An 18,033-nucleotide genomic window follows, 5' to 3' on the forward strand; every position below is an offset into this window, starting at 1 on the left:
CGCAGTGCGCATGCCCCGGCCAAGCAATGGATAACGCAGGCGCGGGATCTCGCTGCAGAGAAGGAGGACGCAAAGGAAGAGCGGGGCGGGCAGAGGAAGAGGCTGGGGCGGGGATATGACGAAAAGAGGCAGAACAGCCTGGGCACCAACGAGGTGAACGCCGCCCTGGGCACTTGCGAGCCCTAATTTACATATGAATAAAAGTCTGTTTTTGCCTTGGAGGAACTTCACAAGAAAACATCAAAGGTACCATTAGAATAATAGACTGCTATGCTAGAGCGCTATGTAAGCGGTCTATAAGGTCACAATCTGGTGACAGACTCCCTTTAAATGCCTGGTCATGCAGGTTGTGCTCAGGTTGAGAACGTTTATGCCTTGCTTCAGGCTCTGATTGCACAGCGTGCAGACCACTTGTGTCTTGTCTGAAGAACTGCCACGCCAGGGAACTCCTTGGAGCTGGCTTTGGTGTGCTCGGTCCCTTGCTGCGGTGGGCAGTAGCAGGCGTACTGTCTAGGGGACGGCCGCTGCGCTTTTGCACCCTGCTCTCTCTTCTGCTGTGCTTGTGGCTCTGTGCGACCACCGCCTCTTCCTCCGAACTACACAGGTCACTCGCATGACCTTGACTCCATGTGGGGTCGAGGACCTCATCGTCCTCCACATTATCTTCCACCCAGTCTTCACCCCTGCCCTCCTTGTCGATCTGCACACTGCAGAAATCCACAGCAGTTGGCACCTGTGTTTCGTCATCATCCGAGACGTGCTTCAGTGGTCCTCCCATGTACTCATCCTGAAACATAAGTGGTTGGGCATCTCTTCCACTTCTGGGGCAGGGCTATGTGGATGGCCCGCTATGTGGATGGCCCTGGGAAACCCTGCTAACAGAGTCATCAAAAAGCAGAAGAGTCGGCTGCATGACTTGGGGCTCAGACTGCTTGGCTGATTTGCAAGGGGGTGAGGTGAAAGACTGATGGACATCGGCTGCAGGTGCCAACTGTGATCTTTCAGCAGGAGACTGGGTGGGAGACAATGTGAAGGAACTGGAGGCACTGTCAGCCATCCAATCTACTATCGCCTGTACTTGTTCTGGCCTCACCATTCGTAGAGCCACATTAGGCCCGACCAAATAACGCTGAAGGTTCTGTTGCCTACTCGCACCTGAGGAATGTGTCTCACTTGTGCATGTAGCTGGCACAGATCGACCACGTCCTCTCCCTGCAACAGGAGCTCCACAGCAGCAGTATTTAAAGTTTTCATTTGACTGTGACAAATGCAACAAAGGCCGCAAATGTATTATCTTACCCAAAATGGGTGTTTTTTTAAAACAAGAATGTAACAGCAGTATCTAACACTTGTATTGGACTGTCAGAAATGCAGCAAAGGCCGCAAATGTATTATCTTGCCCAAAATGGGTGTTTTTTTTATAACAGAATATAACTGCACCCTAATGCTTGTATTTCACTGTCACAAATGCAACAAAGGCCCCAGATGTAGGCTATTGCAAAAAATTGGTGTTTTTTTAAACCCAGAATATAATTGCAGTATTTCATGCTTGTATTTTACTGTGACAAATGCAGCAAAGGCACGAAATGTAGGGTATTGCAAAAAATTGGTGTTTTTTTAAACCCAGAATATAATTGCAGTATTTCAAGCTTGTATTTCACTGTGCCAAATGCAGCAAAGGCCACAAATTTAGTATCTTGCCCAAAATTGGTGTTTTTTTTAATAACAGAATATAACAGCAGTATCTAACGCTTGTATTTCACTGTGACAAATGCAGCAAAGGCTGCAAATTTATTAACTTGCCCAAAATGGGTGTTTTTTTAATAACAGAATATAACAGCAGTATTTAACGCTTGTATTTCACTGTGACAAATGCAGCAAAGGCACCAGATGTGTAGGGTATTGCCAAAAATTGGTGTTTTTTTAAACCCAGAATATTATTGCAGTATTTAACGCTTGTATTTCACTGTGACAAATTCAGCAAAGGCATAAGATTTACGGTATTGCCAAAAATGGGTGTTTTTTTAAACCCAGAATATTATTGCAGTATTTCAAGCTTGTATTTCACAGTGACAAATGCAGCAAAGGCCCCAGATGTAGGGTCATGCAAATAATTGGTGTTTTTTTAAACCCAGAATGTAACTGCAGTATTTAAAGTTTTCATTTGACTGTGACAAATGCAACAAAGGCCGCAAATGTATTATCTTGCCCAAAATGGGTGTTTTTTTAAAACAAGAATGTAACAGAAGTATCTAACACTTGTATTGGACTGTCAGAAATGCAGCAAAGGCCGCAAATGTATTATCTTGCCCAAAATGGGTGTTTTTTTAATAACAGAATATAACTGCACTCTAATGCTTGTATTTCACTGTCACAAATGCAACAAAGGCCCCAGATGTAGGCTATTGCAAAAAATTGGTGTTTTTTTAAACCCAGAATATAATTGCAGTATTTCAAGCTTGTATTTCACTGTGACAAATGGAGCAAAGGCACGAAATGTAGGGTATTGCAAAAAATTTGTGTTTTTTTAAACCCAGAATATAATTGCAGTATTTCAAGCTTGTATTTCACTGTGACAAATGCAGCAAAGGCCACAAATTTAGTATCTTGGCCAAAATTGGTGTTTTTTTAATAACAGAATATAACAGCAGTATCTAACGCTTGTATTTCACTGTGACAAATGCAGCAAAGGCTGCAAATGTATTAACTTGCCCAAAATGGGTGTTTTTTTAATAACAGAATATAACAGCAGTATTTAACGCTTGTATTTCACTGTGACAAATGCAGCAAAGGCATAAGATTTACGGTATTGCCAAAAATTTGTGTTTTTTTAAACCCAGAATATTATTGCAGTATTTCAAGCTTGTATTTCACTGTGACAAATGCAGCAAAGGCACGAAATGTAGGGTATTACAAAAAATTTGTGTTTTTTTAAACCCAGAATATTATTGCAGTATTTCAAGCTTGTATTTCACAGTGACAAATGCAGCAAAGGCCCCAGATGTAGGGTCATGCAAATAATTGGTGTTTTTTTAAACCCAGAATGTAACTGCAGTATTTAAAGTTTTCATTTGACTGTGACAAATGCAACAAAGGCCGCAAATTTATTATCTTGCCCAAAATGGGTGTTTTTTTTAAAACAAGAATGTAACAGCAGTATCTAACACTTGTATTGGACTGTCAGAAATGCAGCAAAGGCCGCAAATGTATTATCTTGCCCAAAATGGGTGTTTTTTTAATACCAGAATATAACTGCACTCTAATGCTTGTATTTCACTGTCACAAATGCAACAAAGGCCCCAGATGTAGGCTATTGCAAAAAATTGGTGTTTTTTTAAACCCAGAATATAATTGCAGTATTTCAAGCTTGTATTTCACTGTGACAAATGGAGCAAAGGCACGAAATGTAGGGTATTGCAAAAAATTTGTGTTTTTTTAAACCCAGAATATAATTGCAGTATTTCAAGCTTGTATTTCACTGTGACAAATGCAGCAAAGGCCACAAATTTAGTATCTTGGCCAAAATTGGTGTTTTTTTAATAACAGAATATAACAGCAGTATCTAACGCTTGTATTTCACTGTGACAAATGCAGCAAAGGCTGCAAATGTATTAACTTGCCCAAAATGGGTGTTTTTTTAATAACAGAATATAACAGCAGTATTTAACGCTTGTATTTCACTGTGACAAATGCAGCAAAGGCATAAGATTTACGGTATTGCCAAAAATTTGTGTTTTTTTAAACCCAGAATATTATTGCAGTATTTCAAGCTTGTATTTCACTGTGACAAATGCAGCAAAGGCACGAAATGTAGGGTATTACAAAAAATTTGTGTTTTTTTAAACCCAGAATATTATTGCAGTATTTCAAGCTTGTATTTCACAGTGACAAATGCAGCAAAGGCCCCAGATGTAGGGTCATGCAAATAATTGGTGTTTTTTTAAACCCAGAATGTAACTGCAGTATTTAAAGTTTTCATTTGACTGTGACAAATGCAACAAAGGCCGCAAATTTATTATCTTGCCCAAAATGGGTGTTTTTTTAAAACAAGAATGTAACAGCAGTATCTAACACTTGTATTGGACTGTCAGAAATGCAGCAAAGGCCGCAAATGTATTATCTTGCCCAAAATGGGTGTTTTTTTTTAATAACAGAATATAACTGCACTCTAATGCTTGTATTTCACTGTCACAAATGCAACAAAGGCCCCAGATGTAGGCTATTGCAAAAAATTGGTGTTTTTTTAAACCCAGAATATAATTGCAGTATTTCAAGCTTGTATTTCACTGTGACAAATGTAGCAAAGGCACAAAATGTAGGGTATTGCAAAAAATTGGTGTTTTTTTAAACCCAGAATATAATTGCAGTATTTCAAGCTTGTATTTCACTGTGCCAAATGCAGCAAAGGCCACAAATTTAGTATCTTGCCCAAAATTGGTGTTTTTTTTAATAACAGAATATAACAGCAGTATCTAACGCTTGTATTTCACTGTGACAAATGCAGCAAAGGCTGCAAATTTTTTTAACTTGCCCAAAATGGGTGTTTTTTTAATAACAGAATATAACAGCAGTATTTAACGCTTGTATTTCACTGTGACAAATGCAGCAAAGGCACCAGATGTGTAGGGTATTGCCAAAAATTGGTGTTTTTTTAAACCCAGAATATTATTGCAGTATTTAACGCTTGTATTTCACTGTGACAAATTCAGCAAAGGCATAAGATTTACGGTATTGCCAAAAATGGGTGTTTTTTTAAACCCAGAATATGATTGCAGTATTTCAAGCTTGTATTTCACAGTGACAAATGCAGCAAAGGCCCCAGATGTAGGGTCATGCAAATAATTGGTGTTTTTTTAAACCCAGAATGTAACTGCAGTATTTAAAGTTTTCATTTGACTGTGACAAATGCAACAAAGGCCGCAAATTTATTATCTTGCCCAAAATGGGTGTTTTTTTAAAACAAGAATGTAACAGCAGTATCTAACACTTGTATTGGACTGTCAGAAATGCAGCAAAGGCCGCAAATGTATTATCTTGCCCAAAATGGGTGGTTTTTTTTTATAACAGAATATAACTGCACTCTAATGCTTGTATTTCACTGTCACAAATGCAACAAAGGCCCCAGATGTAGGCTATTGCAAAAAATTGGTGTTTTTTTAAACCCAGAATATAATTGCAGTATTTCAAGCTTGTATTTCACTGTGACAAATGCAGCAAAGGCACAAAATGTAGGGTATTGCAAAAAATGGGTGTTTTTTTAAACCCAGAATATAATTGCAGTATTTCAAGCTTGTATTTCACTGTGCCAAATGCAGCAAAGGCCACAAATTTAGTATCTTGCCCAAAATTGGTGTTTTTTTAATAACAGAATATAACAGCAGTATCTAACGCTTGTATTTCACTGTGACAAATGCAGCAAAGGCCGCAAATTTATTAACTTGCCCAAAATGGGTGTTTTTTTAATAACAGAATATAACAGCAGTATTTAATGCTTTTATTTCACTGTGACAAATGCAGCAAAGGCACCAGATGTAGGGTATTGCCAAAAATGGGTAATTTTTTAAACCCAGAATATTATTGCAGTATTTCAAGCTTGTATTTCACTGTGACAAATGCAGCAAAGGCACGAAATGTAGGGTATTGCAAAAAAATTGTGTTTTTTTAAACCCAGAATATTATTGCAGTATTTAAAGCTTGTATTTCACAGTGACAAATGCAGCAAAGGCCCCAGATGTAGGGCATTGCCAAAAATAGGTGTTTTTTTAAACCCAGAATATTATTGCAGTATTTCAAGCTTGTATTTCACTGTGACAAATGCAGCAAAGGCACGAAATGTAGGGTATTGCAAAAAAATTGTGTTTTTTTAAACCCAGAATATTATTGCAGTATTTAAAGCTTGTATTTCACAGTGACAAATGCAGCAAAGGCCCCAGATGTAGGGCATTGCCAAAAATAGGTGTTTTTTTAAACCCAGAATATTATTGCAGTGTTTCAAGCTTGTATTTCACAGTGACAAATGCAGCAAGAATGTAACAGCAGTATCTAACACTTGTATTGGACTGTCAGAAATGCAGCAAAGGCCGCAAATGTATTATCTTGCCCAAAATGGGTGGTTTTTTTAATAACAGAAAATAACTTGTATTTCACTGTCACAAATGCAACAAAGGCCCCAGATGTAGGCTATTGCAAAAAAATGGGTGTTTTTTTAAACCAAATACTATATAATTGCAGTATTTCAAGCTTGTATTTCACTGTGACAAATGCAGCAAAGGCACGAAATGTAGGATTTTGCAAAAAATTTGTGTTTTTTTAAACCCAGAATATTATTGCAGTATTTCAAGCTTGTATTTCACAGTGACAAATGCAGCAAAGGCCCCAGATGTAGGGTATTGCCAAAAATAGGTGTTTTTTTTTAAACCCAGAATATTATTGCAGTATTTGAAGATTGTATTTCACAGTGACAAATGCAGCAAAGGACCCAGATGTAGGGTATTGCCAAAAATGTGTGTTTTTTTTTAAACCCAGAATATTATTGCAGTATTTCAAGCTTGTATTTCACTGTGACAAAAGCAGCAAAGGCCCCAGATGTAGGGTCTTGCAAAAAATAGGTGATTTTTTTTAAACCCAGAATATAATTGCAGTATTTCAAGCTTGTACTTGACTGTCACAAATGCACATATGCTGTGCTGGTGCACTGAATTTGCATAAAATGGCTGCCGCCGCCGCCCCCCTGACTAACAGACAGATAAAAGTTATTTTTCTGGGTCATTGGCTGAGGGCAGGGTAAAAAGATTGTGCACTGCACCCACAAAACAAAATCTAGGCAGATTGCTGAGTTAACAAGCACTTCTGATTAAAGATTCTTTCCTATTCTCTCCCTCACAGCAGCAGCATCCTAATCAGAGCACAGTGACGTGCAGCGCTACGTGACTCCAGCTTATATAGAGGCGGGGTCACATGCTACACTGGCCAATCACAGCCATGCCATTAGTAGGTATGGCTGTGATGGCTTCTAAGGGCACACGAGTTAAACGCTTGTTGATTGGCTGCTCTGCAGCCTTTCAAAAAGCGCCATTAACTCGCCGAACACCGTACCCGAAGCTAAAATTATGTTATTAGAATGATTATGGAGCTGTATATATGTATTTGTGTTTTGAGCTTGGTTCTAGGGATGTATTTATGCACTGAGCATGGTTATAGTATTATATTTGTGTTTAGAAATTAGTTCTGGTGCTGTATTTATGTACTGAGCTTGGTTCTGGTGCTGTATCCATGTTATGAGCTTGGTTCTGGTGCTGTATTTATGTAATTGGTTTGGTTCTGGTGCTGTATTTATGTTGTAAGCTTGATCTGGTGAGTTATCTAATGAGTTTGGTTCTGATGCTGTATTTAAGTTATGGCCTTGTTTTTGGTGCTATGTTTATGCTATGAACTTGGGTCTAGTGCTGTATTTAATAAGTTTGGTTCTGGTGCTGAATTTATGTAATGAGCATGGGGTTCTGGTACTGTATTTGTTTTATGAGCTTGGTTCTGCTGTGTTTTCTATCTTATGAGCTTGCTATAGTGCTGTATTTATGTAATGAGCTTGGTTCTGGGGCTGTATCTAAGTTTTGAGCTTGGTTCTGGGGCTATATATATATGTTTTAAGCTTGGTTCTGGGCTGTATTTATGTTATGAGCTTGAATCTAGTGCAGTATTTATGATATGAGCTTGGCTATGATGCTGTATTTATCCTTATGAGCTTAGGTCTGGTGCTATACCTATGGTTTGAGCTTACTTCTGGTGCTATATTTATGTTGTAAGCATGGTTCTGTTGCTGTATTTATGTTGTAAGCATGGTTCTGGTCCTGTATGTGTGTAATGGGTTTGGTTTTGGTATTGTGTTTATATTGTAAGCTTGGTGCTGTATATATGTTATGAGTGTTACGCAGTGGGTGTGGACACACTGTGTCAACTGAGCAGATTTGACTTGGAGCAGAGCACTGAGGGATCAGGAATAAACTGGTCAGGGATAGGCTGAGGTCATGGACAGAGTACATGCAATCTGGTCAGGGTGGGCCGCTCAGGGTCAGTACACAGATCAGGCAGAGGTCCGGCACCGAAGGGTCACATCCAAGAAACCGGCAGAATTTTATTGGCAAATGCAAATAGTACACCTTAGCAGGATACTAACGGATCAGAACCTTATGCTTTAGGGTGGCCAGCTATTGACAAAGCTTGGTGTCCTGAAAGGCACCACTTATGAGGGCTCACAGGTTTATGATGGAGCTCTATGTATAGATGTGAGCTGGATGCTCCCTGCCTGCAGACAGAATTTTATATGGCTATACAGAATATACCGAATATGCCTCAGACTCAGATCCAACCAATCCAGGCCACTTCTCTGGTGACATAGCTGGATTAGTTGCTAGTTAGCAGATAGCCCTGGATGTTATATGTAAGGACTTGCCTTATCTGTCTTATTTATCTTAAATCTTAATTTTGGATGACATTTTGGGGCTTTGTAACCAATTACTCAACTTACAATGGTTTCAACATACAATGGTCGTCCTGGAACCAATTAATATTGTAACTTGAGGGACCACTGTATACTGATGGTATAATAAATTCAATGTCTGCTTGACTTCAAAGCCATTTGGCGTAACACGTTGGGTAAGTGAGGGACACTGGGATGGGCGATTGGGCTGTATGTAAATTACATTAGTAGGTGAGAAGCCTTCGTGGAACTCTGTGGTTCTCCTCTGTATTATTGCCGAATACTTTCTAGCACTAGGCTTGAACGAGTCAATGTGCAATCTGCAGCAGAGACCAACTTCTCTTCTCTTTTTCTTCTTCTTCTTTGCACTAGCACTTTATTGTATTGGACTATATGCTATCAGATGTAATGTATATATACTTCTGCTTCTTCCCTGTATATGTGATTGAGTACTAGCCTCCTCCCAGTTGTCCCCCTTTTATGTAGTTTTATCCCGCTGAATAGTGTGGACTCCATTATATGTTTTTAAAGGATTGTATTTAATAAAGAGTTTTTTTGCTAATAATATGGTCGTTTGTAGTTTAATGACCTGGGTATACACATCTTTGCTGTAGGTTTTGTATATCATTTATGTGGCTCAAATACAGTACAGACCAAAAGTTTGGACACACCTTCTCATTCAAAGAGTTTTCTTTATTTTAATGACTATGAAAATTGTAGATTCACACTGAAGGCATCAAAACTATGAATTAACACATGTGGAATTATATACATAACAAACAAGTGTGAAACAACTGAAAATATGTCATATTCTAGGTTCTTCAAAGTAGCCACCTTTTGCTTTGATTACTGCTTTGCACACTCTTGGCATTCTCTTGATAGTAGTAATGCCCTCTTTGTGCCTCCCTCACAGTAGTTATGCCCTCTTTGTGCCTCCCTCACAGTAGTTATGCCCACTCTGTGCCCCTTTCACAGTAGTAATGCCCTATCTGTGCCCCCTTCAGAGTTGTAATGCCCTCTCTGTGTCCCTTCACAGTAATAATGCCCACTCAGTGCCCCATTACAGTTATGCCTACCCCCCTCACAGGAGTAATGCTCTGTGCCCCCTTCACAGTAGTAATGCCCTCTGTATCCCCTTAATAGTAGTAATGCCCATTATGCCACCTTCATAGTAGTAATGTTCTCTGTGCCCCCTTCATAGTAATAATGCCCATTGTGCCCCTTTCACAGTAGTAATGCTCATCGTGCCCCCTCCACAGTAGTAATGCCTATTGTACCCCTTTCATATTAGTAATGCCCACTGTGCCTCCTTAATAGTAGTAATGACCTCTGTGCCCCCTTTGTAGTAGTATTGCCCTATGTGCCCCCTTTGTAGTAGTAATGTAATGCCCTCCTTGCCCCTTTTTAGTAGTAAAGCCCTCTGTGCCCCCTTTCTAGTAGTATTGCCCTCTGTGCCCCCTTTCTAGTAGTATTGCCCTCTGTGCCCCCTTTGTAGTAGTAATGCCCTCTGTGCCCCTTCTGTTAAAAACAAACAAACACAGTAACTACTCACCTTGTCCCGTTCCTGAAGCTCACAGTCCTCTCTTCCCTGCAGGCACAGATCGCTCTGCAGCACTGCATGGGAGGAGCTTAGGCAGAGTCCCGGGCTGCAGGCTCCTCCCACACAGGCCGGCAGCACGATCTGTGTCTGCAGGCTGCATGGTGGAGCGGGGAGAAGTCTTCCTGCTTTATCATTCAGTGCGGGAGAGACGGAGCACGGGGAGCTGAGTGACAGGACCGCACCTCTCGGCGCTCCAGCAATGAGCGCTTCCATCTGTACTGATTGAAGCACTCATTGCTTCTGGGCCCTAGCACCCCCAGACAGCGGGCACCTGCATTCTCCCTCCCAGCACGCCACAGTATGGACACTGACTTTCCCTGGATTTTGGACAAAAATATCTGCCAGACCAGACTGTGGAGGGTCGAAGAACGGTGAGTAGTCAATTCCTACCTCCCCTAATTCTACTCCCATCATCCTCTACCAAGCCCTGGTTGTAGTGGAGGAGAACGACCACTGAGCGGCTTCTTTAGGGGATTGCTCCTATATACAGGGAGTGCAGAATTATTAGGCAAGTTGTATTTTTGAGGATTAATTTTATTATTGAACAACAACCATGTTCTCAATGAACCCAAAAAACTCATTAATATCAAAGCTGAATATTTTTGGAAGTAGTTTTTAGTTTGTTTTTAGTTTTAGCTATTTTAGGGGGATATCTGTGTGTGCAGGTGACTATTACTGTGCATAATTATTAGGCAACTTAACAAAAAACAAATATATACCCATTTCAATTATTTATTTTTACCAGTGAAACCAATATAACATCTCAACATTCACAAATATACATTTCTGACATTCAAAAACAAAACAAAAACAAATCAGTGACCAATATAGCCACCTTTCTTTGCAAGGACACTCAAAAGCCTGCCATCCATGGATTCTGTCAGTGTTTTGATCTGTTCACCATCAACATTGCGTGCAGCAGCAACCACAGCCTCCCAGACACTGTTCAGAGAGGTGTACTGTTTTCCCTCCTTGTAAATCTCACATTTGATGATGGACCACAGGTTCACAATGGGGTTCAGATCAGGTGAACAAGGAGGCCATGTCATTAGATTTTCTTCTTTTATACCCTTTCTTGCCAGCCACGCTGTGGAGTACTTGGACGCGTGTGATGGAGCATTGTCCTGCATGAAAATCATGTTTTTCTTGAAGGATGCAGACTTCTTCCTGTACCACTGCTTGAAGAAGGTGTCTTCCAGAAACTGGCAGTAGGACTGGAGTTGAGCTTGACTCCATCCTCAACCCGAAAAGGCCCCACAAGCTAATCTTTGATGATACCAGCCCAAACCAGTACTCCACCTCCACCTTGCTGGCGTCTGAGTCGGACTGGAGCTCTCTGCCCTTTACCAATCCAGCCACGGGCCCATCCATCTGGCCCATCAAGACTCACTCTCATTTCATCAGTCCATAAAACCTTAGAAAAATCAGTCTTGAGATATTTCTTGGCCCAGTCTTGACGTTTCAGCTTGTGTGTCTTGTTCAGTGGTGGTCGTCTTTCAGCCTTTCTTACCTTGGCCATGTCTCTGAGTATTGCACACCTTGTGCTTTTGGGCATTCCAGTGATGTTGCAGCTCTGAAATATGGCCAAACTGGTGGCAAGTGGCATCTTGGCAGCTGCACGCGTGACTTTTCTCCGTTCATGGGCAGTTATTTTGCGCCTTGGTTTTTCCACACGCTTCTTGCGACCCTGTTGACTATTTTGAATGAAACGCTTGATTGTTCGATGATCACGCTTCAGAAGCTTTGCAATTTTAAGAGTGCTGCATCCCTCTGCAAGATATCTCACTATTTTTGACTTTTCTGAGCCTGTCAAGTCCTTCTTTTGACCCATTTTCCCAAAGGAAAGGAAGTTGCCTAATAATTATGCACACCTAATATAGGGTGTTGATGTCATTAGACCACACCCCTTCTCATTACAGAGATGCACATCACCTAATATGCTTAATTGGTAGTAGGCTTTCGAGCCTATACAGCTTGGAGTAAGACAACATGCATAAAGAGGATGATGTGGTCAAAATACTCATTTGCCTAATAATTCTGCACGCAGTGTAATGATGTTCCCATTACCCCCAGTCCTGCCACGCTGCCAGTCCCTGCCCGCTGATGGACAGGACAGCGCTGGCATCAGGAGGATCTGGAGATGTTGGACAATGTCTTATAGGATATTCTGTCTATAATAAGAAGTAATAACCACCATCTTGTTTCTTTATTACCAGTCACAAGCTTTGCTGTGAATCTGTACCGGCAATATCAAGTATACTTACCTTCTTGGGCATCATTACATGCTGGTGAGTGTCCATCTTCTACTTCTCTACAGATCACATTCTTCTCTATAGGGAACTGCTATATAACATGGGTCTGCACTTTACTGTCTGACCTACAGGGGGCGCAATGACTGGAGCAGCCAGGCTATACCCCAGGGGCTGGATCAGGCGGTGCTATAATCAGATGTCCGCTGCTCTTCCTCTCCTGGTATTATGATGTAATATACACCAGGACCCCATATCCTTCCTGCCTGGTATACACTGCACCTTTATATCTGCCCCTCTGTAGTGGGGGAGGGGATCAGGGGTATATTCTGGGGGTAACTGAATATTGTCATATCTGCCAGTTTATGTAAGGACATTTCTCTGTGTTACAGCTACAAGTGTATAAAAAAATACCAGCATGTCATACTAGACCACCTAATGGAAGTGGTGGTGGAGCGGACAGGTTGGGGTCAGGTTAGGTCTGCCTCTTATAACCAGGGGTTCAAACATTGGGGGGTCCTTCTAGCACCATAGAAATCGGCAGAATGCAGCGGTCAGACATCTTGTGTTTGCTGATGAGAGACACTGAGAACGTTCCTGCAACCTCCTTGCTCATATTCTTACAAGGATAGCTTCTGCTACATCAGCAACCTACTGATAGTTTCCTTTTACACTGCAGTTCGAGAAGCTGTGACTAAGCTGGAGAAAACAGCCCGATATTTGAAACCTGGCCACTTTCCAGGAGCTGGATTAGAAACACCAATGATCTGTGCAGGAAAGATAGGCCTGAAACACATACAGAAATGTATGAACAAAAAGAAAGATCAGAAGAGAAGAGGAAGCGGCTGAGAAATATACTGACGAAGATGTGCGGCATATCCCTTTACCATCACTACACATAAGAGATAAAAGCTGTGTGAAAAATGTCTGTAAAAAGCACACAAACAAAAAATATATATAAAAAAAAATCTTTTCCAGCACCTAAACTTTTACTAAAGAAAACATTGAAACAGTTCTTTATCAGGATTCGAACCGCAGACCTTCTGTATGGTAGGCAGAAGAGGTACCATTACACTACAGACCTGCTGGGTTTTCTATGCTTAGAAAGCTACTTTCTTCAGAGGCATGACACCAAATAAATAGTATATTCCTGAAATGAAGAGAAAAAACAAAACAATCACGCCATTTGCTAATCACCATAAACAATGTATTCACTTTTTTATACAGCTTATTATGATAGAAGAGGTAGGAGCCTAAACACTGCATTTTTATAAATACCGAGGACTAAACAGGGGAGGATGGGGAACTTAAAGTGGCCCTGGGTAAAAAAAACTAAAAGTGGCCCCATGTTGTAGGCATGTCTAAATTGACGGGACAACCCAACTAGGCGGGGTCAGCAACACCACAGCGCAAAATACCATCCCAGCAGAACCATGAACCACAGTGCAGCACAACATATTGCCCCAAAAGTTGTCCCTACGTGGTGCCCATCAATAGCTGCCTTTTTCTGTCCTCCTTATCCAGTTGTCCCTGATTAAGATATGGAGACAGGGGCTTAGGAGTTGAAATGCCGCCACAACAGTTGAATTGAGGAGCGCAGTCACTGCCCGTGTACATGAGTACCTGATTCTCCGCTGAGAGCCCCATATGTACCTGGCCAGCGGCAGAGAGGAGGGCTTGGGTGGCCCCGTTGAGCATCGGCCCACCGGAAAATTTCCCTGTAGGGTCTATGGCCAATCCTCACGGGGACCAAATATACTATCCCTGGAGTACTGTGGTCCCTTCTACATGTTATTATGATTACAGGCATAGCAAATAATGTTTTGTGATATTTCATAGTATGTTACAAACACTGGATTGGTTCTTCCTTTTTTTTAGCCATTATGGCTGTGCAGAAAATTGTAACTTTTACCTTAAGAGAAAAAAGCTGGAAAGTAAAAATGTTATTTCTCTGCCATAACTTTTACCATAAAGATTGTTTTACAGACCCTCTATGGAATAAACAGGTGCATTGCCCACTGTTGCATCAGTCATAATATAAGTGGTGTCCATGTGCACAGTTCAGATTATGAACATATTATTTACAGTTATTGGTAAACAGCTTAAAATGAAGTGTGTGTGTGTGAGAGGGACACGGTTTGCCTCTATAGAGCCCTGAAATTCCAGATGGCAGCCATGGATCCAAGCCTGGAAAACCCCTGCCCTAAGGCACAGCATCATTGCTGACATCATGAAATCATGTCTACATGGTAGGGTCCAGGAGCAGAACACCACCCTGAAAGGCAAAGTCTTTGATGATGTTCAGTCTACAGAGCAGAGCCTTACACCTGAGATGTGATGTCATCGGGATAGGGAGCAACTGGAATACGTCATGTGAACATGATAGAGTTCAGGAAAATATATACTATCTGGGTGCTGGATACATTATTTATCTGATTGATGTATACATTACAGTATTTATCTGGATGCTGGATACACTATTCATGTGGGTGATGTATACACTGTTTATCTTGGTGATGTATACATTAAACTATTTATCTGGGTGCTGCATATACTATTTATCTGGGTGCTGTATACACTATTTATCTGGGTGCTGTATACACTATTTATCTGGGTGCTGTATACACTATCTGGATGCTGTATTCACTATTTATCTGGGTGCTGTATACACTATCTGGATGCTGTATTCACTATTTATCTGGGTGCTGTATACACTATCTGGGTGCTGTATACACTATCTGGATGCTGTATTCACTATTTATCTGGGTGCTGTATACACTATCTGGGTGCTGTATACACTATTTATCTGGGTGCTGTATACACTATCTGGATGCTGTATTCACTATTTATCTGGGTGCTGTATACACTATCTGGGTGCTGTATACACTATTTATCTGGGTGCTGTATACACTATATATCTGGGTGCTGTATACACTATCTGGGTGCTGTATACACTATTTATCTGGGTGCTGTATACACTATTTATCTGGGTGCTGTATACACTATATATCTGGATGCTGTATACACTATTTATCTGGGTGCTGTATACACTATTTATCTGGGTGCTGTATACACTATTTATCTGGGTGCTGTATACACTATTTATCTGGGTGCTGTATACACTATTTATCTGGGTGCTGTATACACTATTTATCTGGGTGCTGTATACACTATCTGGGTGCTGTATACACTATTTATCTGGGTGCTGTATACACTATTTATCTGGGTGCTGTATACACTATATATCTGGATGCTGTATACACTCTATATCTGGGTGCTGTATACACTATTTATCTGGGTGCTGTATACACTCTATATCTGGGTGCTGTATACACTATCTGGGTGGTGTATACACTATTTATCTGGGTGCTGTATACACTATTTATCTGGGTGCTGTATACACTATTTATCTGGGTGCTGTATACACTATTTATCTTGGTGCTGTATACACTATTTATCTGGGTGCTGTATACACTATTTATCTGGGTGCTGTATACACTCTATATCTGGGTGCTGTATACACTATTTATCTGGGTGCTGTATACACTCTATATCTGGGTGCTGTATACACTATTTATCTGGGTGCTGTATACACTCTATATCTGGGTGCTGTATACACTATCTGGGTGGTGTATACACTATTTATCTGGGTGCTGTATACACTATCTGGGTGATGTATACACTATTTATCTGGGTGCTGTATACACTATCTGGGTGATGTATACACTATATATCTGGGTGCTGTATACACTATCTGGGTGCTGTATACACTATATATCTGGGTGCTGTATACACTATCTGGGTGATGTATACACTATTTATCTGGGTGCTGTATACACTATCTGGGTGCTGTATACACTATATATCTGGGTGCTGTATACACTATCTGGGTGATGTATACACTATATATCTGGGTGCTGTATACACTATCTGGGTGCTGTATACACTATATATCTGGGTGCTGTAAACACTATCTGGGTGCTGTATACACTATTTATCTGGGTGCTGTATACACTATTTATCTGGGTGCTGTATACACTATCTGGGTGATGTATACACTATTTATCTGGGTGCTGTATACACTATATATCTGGGTGCTGTATACACTATCTGGGTGCTGTATACACTATCTGGGTGCTGTATACACTATTTATCTGGGTGCTGTATACACTATTTATCTGGGTGCTGTATACACTATCTGGGTGCTGTATACACTATTTATCTGGATGCTGTATACACTATCTGGGTGATGTATACACTATTTATCTGGGTGCTGTATACACTATCTGGGTGATGTATACACTATTTATCTGGGTGCTGTATACACTATATATCTGGGTGCTATATACACTATCTGGGTGATGTATACACTATTTATCTGGGTGCTGTATACACTATATATCTGGGTGCTGTATACACTATCTGGGTGATGTATACACTCTATATCTGGGTGCTGTATACACTATCTGGGTGATGTATACACTATTTATCTGGGTGCTGTATACACTATATATCTGGGTGCTGTATACACTATATATCTGGGTGCTGTATAAACTATCTGGGTGATGTATACACTATTTATCTGGGTGCTGTATACACTATCTGGGTGCTGTATACACTATATATCTGGGTGCTGTATACACTATCTGGGTGCTGTATACACTATTTATCTGGGTGCTGTATACACTATCTGGGTGCTGTATACACTATTTATCTGGGTGCTGTATACACTATCTGGGTGATGTATACACTATATATCTGGGTGCTGTATACACTATCTGGGTGATGTATACACTCTATATCTGGGTGCTGTATACACTATCTGGGTGATGTATACACTATTTATCTGGGTGCTGTATACACTATATATCTGGGTGCTGTATACACTATCTGGGTGCTGTATACACTATATATCTGGGTGCTGTATAAACTATCTGGGTGATGTATACACTATTTATCTGGGTGCTGTATACACTATCTGGGTGCTGTATACACTATCTGGGTGATGTATACACTATTTTTCTGGCTGGTGTATAGATGACAGTATTTATCTGAATGCTGTATAAACTATTTATGTAGATGTTGTATACACTATTTATCTGTGTGGTATATACACTATTTATCTAGGTGCTGTATACACTATCTGGGTGCTGTATACACTATCTGGGTGCTGTATACACTATCTGGGTGATGTATACACTATTTATCTGGGTGCTGAATACACTATCTGGGTGCTGTATACACTATTTATCTGGGTGATGTATACACTATTTATCTGGGTGCTGTATACACTATCTGGGTGCTGTATACACTATCTGGGTGCTGTATACACTATCTGGGTGATGTATACACTATTTATCTGGGTGCTGTATACACTATCTGGGTGCTGTATACACTATCTGGGTGCTGTATACACTATCTGGGTGCTGTATACACTATCTGGGTGCTGTATACATTATCTGGGTGCTGTATACACTATCTGGGTGCTGTATACACTATCTGGGTGCTGTATACACTATTTATCTGGGTGCTGTATACACTATCTGGGTGATGTATACACTATTTATCTGGGTGCTGTATACACTATCTGGGTGCTGTATACACTATCTGGGTGCTGTATACACTATCTGGGTGATGTATACACTATTTATCTGCGTGGTGTGTAGATGACAGTATTTATCTGAATGCTGTATAAACTATTTATGTAG

This window comes from Bufo bufo, chromosome 6, assembly GCF_905171765.1.
Source record: "Bufo bufo chromosome 6, aBufBuf1.1, whole genome shotgun sequence".
Classification (NCBI taxonomy): Eukaryota; Metazoa; Chordata; class Amphibia; order Anura; family Bufonidae; genus Bufo; species Bufo bufo.